This window comes from Micromesistius poutassou, assembly GCF_964030765.1.
Source record: "Micromesistius poutassou genome assembly, chromosome: 18".
Classification (NCBI taxonomy): domain Eukaryota; kingdom Metazoa; phylum Chordata; class Actinopteri; order Gadiformes; family Gadidae; genus Micromesistius; species Micromesistius poutassou.
In genome coordinates, this window is record NC_140288.1 from 10,442,533 (window position 1) to 10,451,922 (window position 9,390).

At 46.2% G+C, this 9,390-nt stretch overlaps 1 pseudogene across 1 annotated transcript; it reads right to left on the reverse strand.

The window, feature by feature from the left end:
* Positions 1 to 283: 283 nt before the first annotated feature.
* LOC311362986 (bifunctional 3'-5' exonuclease/ATP-dependent helicase WRN-like) lies at positions 284 to 6,263 on the reverse strand (annotated as a pseudogene). The gene is made up of 3 exons (XR_014684210.1): positions 6,056 to 6,263; positions 1,696 to 1,775; positions 284 to 1,604 (listed from the first exon to the last, which is right to left on the reverse strand). The product of XR_014684210.1 is annotated as a bifunctional 3'-5' exonuclease/ATP-dependent helicase WRN-like (transcript).
* Between the last annotated feature and the right edge of the window lie 3,127 nt (positions 6,264 to 9,390).

Consider the following 9,390-nt stretch of genomic DNA (forward strand, 5'->3'; position numbering starts at 1 on the left):
ACAGAATTAGGGCTACCGCTGTCTGAAAATGTGTCTAGATCAGGTCGGATTTGCATGCGTTGCTTCCGCTTGCTTGGTAGACAAGAGAACAAGTTTGCTGTTTTTAGAAGATGGCAAGAAGCAGAGAAAGAAACAAACCCAGCAGAAGCATCGACCTCAATCGTCACGTCAAACTTAGATTAAAAAGAGAAACAAGTGTACCATGGGTCATTGTTTCATGATCAAATAGTAACAAATGCCAAACTTTGTTTCACAATGATGCAAGTATCATTAATCAAAAATAAACAGTTTTGAGCAACAGTGACACACACTTTTGAGCAGCTTTATCAATTGCATTGGTTCAAGAAACTGTACATGGCAAAGTAATTTAAATACTTGACAAAATACAAGACCACAGCTTAGGTTGAGTTCAGGTTGAGTAATATTCTGAGTTGTTGTAATCGACACTAATGGCCTGCACCTGAATGGTGGTGACAGTCTGAGTCTGTGCTGCTGTGTTGGGTTCCCATCTCACAAGTCCTCATCCTCATGAAAATAACCAGTGTAATCAATGTCTGGCTCTGTGAAACTCTCCTCCTGGGAAGTAGGCTCTATATCCAACTCAATATCACCAAAAACCTCACTAATTACTAGTAGGATTTCTCTTGCATGTCGTGCTGTGAATACTGGAAGGTTGGTAACAATATAAGCCAAGTCAAATATGTGTTTGCTGTGTTCTACCACTGCTTCAATAAGTTCAGTGCTAAATCCTGTACAGGCTGACCTGCTAGTGAAGAGATGAGCAGTGTTAACTAAAGAGCTCCTGTACTCCAACATATCCCGGACTAAGGTTTTATCATCATCTGTTACTGCTCTACATTTCAGATCAATGCAAACATCTGGTTCTAACAACTCATGTTTAGGAATAGGCTCTCCACAAACATCAGATGCACATGAACATACGGAGTGGCAATAGGTACAGCACAGATGTCCTGGCTCAACACTTGTGGTGTGCTCCTCAAAATGGCTGAATAAAGCTTTTCTAAAGCAGTTTACTTTATCCACCTTGACGGACTGTTTGATAACATACAAAATTGCATGTGATTGCAACCCATTTCTGCCAGCCCGTCCAACCTGTTGAACAATATCCTCTACATCATCTGATGACCCATACATGACAATATGTGAAGCATTCGGAAAATTCAAGCCCATCCCGAGAGCTGTTGTTGCTACAACAACCCTGCAGCTCCCCTCTTCATTAAACGATGCCAGCACTCGGTGTTTATACTGCGTGAGTGTCTTACTATGAAACATTCCTATCAGAAGGTTCCTATCTTCACCAAGTTCTGCTTTAAGATAGCAGAACACCTTCCCTACTGACTTCAGTGATTTGCAATAAATAATGATGGGGGACATTGATAGTGCCTTATCTTTGACCTCCTTCACTACCCAGTCCATGCAGCTTTATTGGATGTCATTGGATGGAACCTGTGTCAGTCCAAGCCTGATATTTGTCCTGTTTGGGCAAACAGTCACTTCAGTTGCATTCTCCATATGCAGCAGCTTGGTCACCCAGGGTCTGTTCTTGGTATCAGCAGACGCTGTCAGCGTTAACACAGGTGTACCTGAAAGACAAACACACATAATAAGAAAACGTAGAAACACGATGGATGACTACAGAGCTTCACTGCTTTGGCCCCCAATTAACTAGCTCACCTTGTTTGGCAATGGATCGGAATTCTCCCAGCCTGGCAAAGCTCTCCCTGAAGGCAGCCTCCCCTTTTGCACCCTCTCCCCTGGTTGACAGAAAAAGAGATCCAACAATTGCCGCTTTTCCACCGCCAGTACCAGCTCGACTCGACTCGACTCGCCATGCCTTTTTTGCGTTTCCATTGGCAAAAAAAGTACCTGGTACCTAGTATCGGGTACTTTTTTTTAGTACTACCTCCGTCGAGGTTCCAAGCGAGCGGAGTAGGTACTTTTGTGTGACGTAAACAGACTGCTGGTAAATGGGAATAATCACTCAAAGTTAAGTTGTGTCCGGCGTGGTTGGAGTCCACGAACCCGCTCCCGAGGGGGACACTGATCAGCGTTTCGCCGTGTGTGTCGCTCCTTTCCCGGGGCTAGAGTTAGGCTGCACGTCATGTGTGTCGGGTGTGGTTGTGTGACCTAATGACGACCCGCCCATGGTGGAGAGCTTCTTTTCTACGACCCGCCCACATTGAAGAGGTACTTTTTTAGATGGAAACGCGCCTGGAACCGAGTCGAGTCGAGGTGAGTTGAGTCGAGTCGAGCTGATACTGTCGGTGGAAAAGCGGCAAATGAGTCTTACTGAGTAAAGGTTAATAACAACATGCATAGAAGCATTTACAGCAAGGGCAATGTTAAATTAGCTAACGCTAGCTAGCTTATCACTCTGGATAGGTTGTTTGGCATTGACATACAACATAAATATAGACGTTTATGTAACATACAAAAACATTTCATCCTTTTGTGACTGTAAGCCAACGTTGTTTATGAACAAATTGCTAGTGCTTGTTCTCTAGCTAGTTAGTGTAGCTAGCGTTAGTTTGGCTTCAAGGACTTCGCGGTTCTTCTAATGCCATTGTTTTACATACAATTAAGTTAGGTAACATAGCTAACGTTAACATTTTTAAATTTACCATTTGTATGTGACATGAACCTCATCAATGACAATCCCCAGCAAGCTTTCACGGTACACTTCTGAGGAAAGCATATTCCTCCATTTCTCGTTAAGTACCCAAGATTCAGGGCTACCAAACACCAACTGGAATCGGCCGTGGAGGATGTCTGTGTCGTTTATTCCTCCCAGCTGCATGGCAGAGACACTGCATGGCATCCTCCTAGCTTCCCAGCCTCTTCAATTTGATCTTCCATCAGGGCAACCAATGGAGACACTACCACTACTATGGGATTCTTGACCTTCCCATTTTCTTCGCGACTAGCGTAGCCAGTTGGTAGATCAAACTCTATCTAAAACCAGTCGAGAGAAGAGCAAAAACATCTTTGCCTCCGGTGACGTTTTTTGCTCTTCTTTCAGTGAAGGAATACTCACTAATTCTGATAAAACTTGCGCGATAGCTATGCTCATCTCATCCGTGGAAGCCGCCATGTTGTTTAGACTGAACAATCGCTTCTTGTTGCGTCACACCTAAACCCGCCTCAAAACCAACGCTGATTGGCCGGTCATTCTGCGATCGGCTCCAAATTTTCTCTATCGCAGGTTACCAGACTGATCTGCGAGTAAATACAATGGAGCTTGCGAGATCAGGATGGTCTCACGAGGCTACTCCAGTGGGCCCCCACACATGCTGGTGAAGTTTGAACAGGGTAGAAAACACACACACAAATACACAAACACATGCTGAAATACACAAACACACACACTCGGAAATTCACACACTCGTTGGAGGTGTTGGAGGAGGTGCCCCATGGGAACGAGGAGCCAAACTGCAGGAGTACTACTCTCGAAAAGACGAACAGGAAACCAATGTGGTAGGTCACTTCCTGTAAGTTTGCAGCCAATCACATATCAGGAAATACATGGTACTGATCAAATATTATTATTTTATCGATTATGGAGCTGTGAATATTTCCAGTTTCAGACTTTGTCTTCACAAAACCAGACCTCTAAAAACCAGTTGATTTTGCAGATTGCAAAAGCTTAGTTTATATAGTTAATTTCTGTTATTTTATCAGTTCTACTTACCCAGACCTTAAAGACTTTAGACTTAAAGACCTTTCTTAAAGGGAGAGGCATCCAACATTCATTACCTTACACGCAGTTCATCCTCTTCCTCTTCGTTCAGCTGGGCAAGGACCCGGCTCCTTTGGCGATAAAAAGTTTCGCACAAAAACACAAATGCTACACGGTCGGCCATGTCGATTTGTCAGTTAAGTTTAACGGTTTATTTTTTGGTATCTTCGCGAGCAGAACGTCTTTGCACCAGCAATCCAAGCTCTGCTCGTGTAAGTGAAGTGAGGTTTCCATAAAAGTCATTGCACCTGTGCGAGCAGATCTGGCTTGCTGGCGCGGACACCATCAAAACAGAGCCGCAGGTTTGTTTGTTTGTTTGTTAGTCGTGACTTGCCTGGAACGCTAACAAGTCGTGAGTCGTGAGTATGAAGTCGTGAAATCACGAGTTACGGGTTGCCTGGAACACACCACTAGTCTCCAAGCTTTTGATTGATTGACCACAGCAGCCAATGGGGTGTAGCGTAGCATCACCAACGCGTGCCCTGTGTCCTCAGACTCTTGAGTCAGAGGGGATGGACCTCAACGCTGGTCTCCATGGCAACTGGACCATGGAAAATGCCAGGGCTGGGCTGACTCAGTTCTTCCAGAAGGAGAAGATGACCTCAGAGTTTATAAACCGCTATGTGGGCCCCGACCACAACAGGTCAGCCATGCACGGGATCGCAACCCCTCAGCATACCATCAACTTCAAGGAGTGTAATAAGTTATTATTACACGCTGAGTGTAATAAGTTAGAAATACCCTCTAGTTTTAAGGCTGGGTTGTCAGGTTAACTCTAGTTATTAGTAAAAACCTAGTAACTAGGGTAGCCTTAGAACTAGGCTTGACTAGACTAACCTTAGCCTTAGAAATAGGGCCTAGTTCTGAGGATCGGTTGCCAGGTTGGATCCTATACTGTAGTTGTAAGGTGGGGTTGCCAGGTTGGATTCGGTAATCTAGTCGTAAGGCTTGGTTGCCAGTTTGGATTCTGTACTCTAATTCTAAGGCTGGGTTGCCAGGTGGAAACGTATATGCTGTAATTTCATTGCCGGTACAATGCCCACAGTACCTGTGTACTGTCCCAGTGCATTCCCCAGGGGAGGGAGGGGAAGAGAGAGGGAGAAGACGTTTTTTGTGTTTAAGTTTTGAAATCATACTCTTTTCCTCTCTTTACCACTCTGAAATTGTACTTACTAGCGCTGTGCCAATTCTTTAAATAGTTTTAGATTATTTGGGACGTTATTTTAGACTATCATCGGTCAGACAATCACACCCAGTGACAAGTGGCTTTTATGACGATCAATCTTATTTATCGGTATACCCCTATTACTTAAAGCACCTTTAAGTTTCACAACAAGGGTTCAGCTCAACCAAATGTGTGTTCTAGACCATGAGTGCCAGATATCCCATCACAATGATATCAAGGATACGTTGGCGTTCAGTCAGATGGAGAAGACGGACGGAACACCAAAATTCACAGCCAATCAGACATGGGACTACGTTTATCCTCATCCTCAACCGCTTATCTGGGGTTGGGTCACGGGGGCAGCAGCTCCAGCAGGGGGCCCCAGACTTCCCTTTACCGGGCCACATTGACCAGCTCTGACGGGGGGATCCAGAGGCGTTCCCAGGCCAATGTTGAGATATAATCTCTCCACCTAGTCCTGGGTCTTCCCCGAGGTCTCCTCCCCACTGGATGTGCCTGGAACACCTTCGAAGGGAGGCGCCCAGTGGGCATCATGACCAGATGCCTGAACCACCTCAACTGAATCTTCAACTTTACGCTTTTTAAATCTTTTTTATGATATTTTCACATGTATTAGCAACGTGTCAAGCGCTAATCACGTATGACAGAGAGGCTCTCCTAAATATCAGACTAAATCTACAATCTGAAAACACATCTTGGGACTTTCACTCCGTTGGTTACCAAAGTTGTTTACCTGGCTGTTTACACTGGATACCTGTGGAAAGACGCCGCCGGAGGAAAAGAGGGAGACGAGCCGGGACCTTGGTGAAATTAAGGAAACGACAACACCGTCCTCCGCTTCCTAGTATCCTCCTTGCTAACGTCCAGTCACTTGACAACAAGCTGGATGAAATTAAGAGCCAGGTTGGCATTTCAACGGGATATTAAGAACTGCAATGCATTTGTATTTACGGAGACCTGGCTGGACCCCTCAATTTCAGACTCCGAAGGCCTGTCCATTCATCGGCAGGACAGAACAACTGAATCGGGCAAGAACAGAGGTGGAGGTGTGTGTATCCTGATTAACAACCAGTGGTGTGTGGATACGCAAAAAACATCGTCGGGATGCTCACCTGATCTCGAACATTCAATGGTCAAGTGCAGACCATTTTATCTGCCCAGGGAATTCTCTGCAGTCTTTTTTGTCGCTGTTTACATTCCACCCCAAGCCGACACCAAACGGGCTATGGACGAACTATATGAAATCATCGATCGGCAGGAAACTTTGTATCCAGAGGCTGCATTCATTGTGGCGGGCGACTTCAACAAAGCCAACCTCAAAAAAGTTTTACCGAAGTACCGTCAACACGGTAACTTCCCAACTCGAGCTCAAAACATCCTGGATCATGCCTACACGCCGTACAGTCATGCCTACAAAGCCCGCCCCCGCCCTGCCTTCGGCAAATCGGATCATTCCTCTGTTCTCCTACTACCATCCTATAGGCAGAAGCTGAAACGTGAACAGCCTGTGATCCGATCAGTACAACGCTGGACAGATAAATCGGATGATGCATTACGTGACTGTTTCCAAACAACAGACTGGGGAATTTTTCGGGATGCCGCTGATAACATCAACGATTACACTGAGTTTGTATCAGGCTATATATGCAAGTGCATAGATGACGTTGTACCGCGAGTGACAGTACTAACTTTTCCAAACCAGAAGCCATGGGTGAATGGAGAGGTGTCTTCAGCACTCAAAGCACGAACAGCAGCCTACCATTCTGGAGACCCATGTGAGTACAAAATAGCCAGATATGAACTCAGGAAATCCATCAAGTTGGCCAAGAGACAGTACAGAGAGAAAGTGGAGTCATATTACACAGGATCTAACACCAGAGATATGTGGAGTGGGTTAAGGACCATCACAGATTATAAAGGAAAGAGCCAAAAAGCAGAGGTCTCTGTTTCTCTTGCAGAAGAACTAAACATCTTCTATGCCCGGTTTGAGACTCCCATCAGATCAGAGGTTCTGCTAGAACAAGACTGCTGCCCTTTTCAGGTATCTGTGACCGATGTGTGCAAATCCTTCAGAAGAGTGAATGCACATAAAGCTCCAGGACCTGACAACATCCCGGGCCGTGTTCTCAAGGCCTGTGCTCCTGAACTGGCAGAGGTGTTCACTGACATCTTCAACCTCTCCCTGTTCCAGTCTGTTGTCCCCACAAGCTTCAAGAGGGCCACCATTATTCCAGTCCCTAAGAAACCATCAGCGAGCGGCCTTAATGATTACCGCCCAGTTGCGCTCACCTCTGTTGTGATGAAGTGCTTTGAGCGGTTAGTCAAAGATCATATTACATCCTGTCTGTCTACTACATTAGACCCTCTCCAGTTTGCATATAGGCCTAACAGGTCTACAGATGATGCTGTAGCTTTGGCCTTGAATACTGCTCTCTCTCACCTGGATCAGAACAACACGTACGTACGGATGCTTTTCATTGACTTTAGCTCCGCCTTCAACACCATAATACCATCTAGGCTCATTATGAAATTGCAAGACCTGAACATCAGTCCCTCCATGTGCAGCTGGATACTAAACTTCCTAACAGACAGGCCCCAGGCGGTACGGCTAGGTAACATAATCTCTTCCAGTCTAACACTCAGCACTGGTGCTCCACAGGGATGTGTGCTGAGCCCCCTGCTGTACTCACTGTTCACATCTGACTGTACAGCCACTAACAGTTCCAACACCATCATCAAGTTTGCTGATGACACCACCATAATCGGCTGCATCAAGAACGGTGATGAGTCTGCCTACAGAGAAGAGGTGGCTATTATGACATCTTGGTGTCAGGATAATAGCCTGCTGCTCAATGCCACCAAAACCAAGGAGCTGATAGTGGACTACAGGCGGCTGCAGGGAGGAGAACACTCACCCATTTACATCGGGAGCACAGCAGTGGAGAGAGTCAACTGTTTCAGATTCCTTGGAATTAACATCAGTGATGATCTAAGCTGGTCACACCATATTGGTGTGGTCACAAAGACAGCTAAACAGCGGCTCTTTTTTCTGCGGCGACTGCGGAAATTTGGCATGGATTGCAAAATACTGACCAATTTTTACCGATGTACCATAGAAAGCATTCTTACCGGTGGCATTACAACATGGTATGGTAACAGCAATGCCCAGGACAGGAAATCTTTACAAAGAGTGGTCAAATCTGCACAACGTATTACAAGGACTGTGTTACCATCCATCCAGGACCTTTACAGCCAGCGCTGCAGGAGAAAGGCCAAGCGGATCATTTCTGACCCTAGTCATCCCAGCCACAGTCTTTTCTCCCTCCTGCCTTCTGGAAGACGCTACAAGAGCATAAGGACTCGTACCAGCAGATACAGGGATAGTTTTTACCCTCATGCCATCAGGATGCTGAACTGTCCTTGAACATTATTATTTTTTATTCTACCCTTTTTCTCCATCCTTAACTCCAGTATTTTATTTATTCTTTAAGTTGAACAGACATTTGAGCACAACAATTTTCAATACTGATAAATTATGATTTATGAGTACATGATAAATAAAACTTGAACTTGAACTTGAACTTGAATCCTTTCTAAGCATAGGAGCAGCGGCTCTAATCCGAGCCTCTCACCCTATCCCTAAGGGAGACGCCAGCCAGCCTCCTGAGATAACACATCTTGGCCGCTTGTAGCCGCAATCTCGTCCTTTCGGGCATCACCCATCCTTCATGACCATAGGTGAGGGTAGGAAAGAAGATCGACCGGTAGATCGAGAGCTTTGCCTTGCGGCTCAGCTCTCTTTTCGTCACAACGGTGCGTTAAAGCGAACGCAATACCGCCCCCGCTGCTCAGATTCTCCGGCCAATCTCACACTCTATCGTACCCTCACTCGCAAAAAACAAGACCCAGAGGTACTTGAACTCCTTCACTTGAGTTAAGGACTCATTTCCTACCCGGAGTAGGCATTCCACCGGTTTCCTGCTGAGAGTCATGGCCTAAGATTTAGTGGTGCTGATCCTCTTCCGAGCCGTTTCACACTCGGCTGCGAGCCGATCCAGTGAGTGCTGAAGGTCACAAGCCGATGATTCCATCAGGACCACATCATCTGCAAAAAGCAGTAATGTGATCCTCAGATCACCGAACTGCAACCCCCCCCCCACCACCCTGACTACGCCTCGATATCCTGTCCATGAAAATCACAAACAGGATTGGGGACAAAGAGCAGCCCTGGCAGAGGCCAACACCCACAGGGAACGAAACTGACCTGCTGCCGAGAACGTGGACACAGCTCTCGCTTTGGGAGTACAGAGATTGGATGGCCATGAGGAGTGACCGCACACCCCATACTCCCGCAGCACTCCCACAGTATCTCCCGGGGGAACTGGGCATACGCTTTCTCCAGATCCCCACATGTAGACCGGATGGGCATACTCCCAGGGACTATGTT